Source organism: Argentina silus (assembly GCF_951799395.1).
Source record: "Argentina silus genome assembly, chromosome: 1".
NCBI lineage: Eukaryota > Metazoa > Chordata > Actinopteri > Argentiniformes > Argentinidae > Argentina > Argentina silus.
In genome coordinates, this window is record NC_139655.1 from 15,273,525 (window position 1) to 15,275,387 (window position 1,863).

Genomic DNA, 1,863 nt, shown 5'->3' on the forward strand with positions numbered 1-1,863 from the left:
ACCGGGCGGCAAAGGGAACAGCCCCTCCGTAATTGCAAGCAATGGTCAACCCCCAAACCCTTGCCCGATCACTCCGCTCTTCCACCTCGGCTGGCCGCCTGGCACCGCCACCTCTACGTGGATGCAGCGGCCGCGCTACTCGGTCACGGCTCTTCACTGTCCTGGCGCCCCGCTGGTGGAACGAGCTTCCCACTGCTGTCATGACTGCAGAATCACTACCTATCTTCCGCCGTAGATTGAAGACCCATCTCTTCAGGCTACATCTTAACTGTCCCTCCTAAAGACCTCTTCATCCCCATTACCCCCCTGTGCAGGTTTCCCTCCTGTAAATAAAATAATTGAAAAAAATTCCTAACATTGTGACTGCCAATAGCCCCTGCTCCTATCATAAATTTTTTTTTTCTTATGATCACTGATGGATAGATGATTCACTTACTTAGTCAAATATAATAACAGTTTCTTCCCCATGGAAGTGGGGCTCACAACCAAGCCCCCTGCCTCTCACTGACTCTGGGACTTCCACCCCCCCCCCCCCCCCCCGCAACTGTTTCACAGCCTCTAGCCTCATTGCCATTTAGTCTCACACAGCCTACAAGATGTATTGTTCTGCTGCTCTTTTTGTAAATTTGTAAATTGTTATTGCTATTTTGTTAATATTTTGCTATTTTGTAAATTTCTTTTAAATATTTGCTATTTGTTTTTTATGTCCATGCACCAACCTCACCAAGTCAATTTCCTGTATGTGCAAATATACTTGGCCAAATAAAAGAATTCTGATTCTGATTCTGATTCTGATATTATAACTATTTGTTGTAAGTCGCTTTTGATAAAGGCGTCTGCTAAATGCCATAAATGTAAAAAATGTAAATGTACTGAATACCTGAGGCTCTCAAAACGCAAATCAATACAAATGCAATTTACACAAATCATCAATATAGGCTACAGGGTCCATCCGACTGCAGCCATGTATTTTCTCCGAAATATGGAGAGGGGAAAAGAGGCGCGCAGGCAATGAGCATGGCGTCATTTCTATTATAGCATATTGGATGACTTTCATTCATATTCCGTTCACCCAGCTAGTGCTGTCTTGTTATCATTAAGCGTCACAATAGGCTCCGCCAAATCAAGAGCTGATATCTAATCAATGACAAATTAGGCTAAATCAGGTGGAAGTTTATGAAGTCAGACAGAGGTCATACAGTCGCCATGCGTTCGACGTTATTAATGATAACAACCAGACAATGTTTGCATGTCAATCTTCTATGAACTAACGGAAATTAAGAACTTTACTGTTCTACGGGAGGAGTGGGATCATTTGAATTGTATTTCTCCAGTGGCTAGATAAATTGTCACGCTTTTGTTTGTGAATGGGAAACGATTATGAATGCCAAATACGCTACAATCCGCACACCTCTCCCCACTAATTCTATTGAAATGTATTTGAGCAGATTGTGCATGGCTAATACATTAGGCCTACGTGTTAATATTGTAACGAACGGCGGGGCAGAGCAGCTTGCCTTAAGCGGGTATCGAACTCGCAACCTTCCGCTTACAAACCGGCCGCGCTAGCCACAACACCAAGAGAGTTAACTCACTTGGCGGAGCTGCTAACGGGCCTTACACAGGGTCGTTACACTATCCCCTCCGTTCGGGAGAGCGTGCCGCGCTAGCCACAACACCTAGCCACAACACCAAGCCACAACACCTAGCCACAACACCAAGCTGCTCTACCCCGCCGTTCGCTACAATATTTAGAATTTGGAATTAAAAGTATATGAGGACTATTGGTAATATGCACAGGATAGAGGTTGTGAACTGTAACACAGGACATTCTTGATCACATTCCGGATGTACCACCTTCCA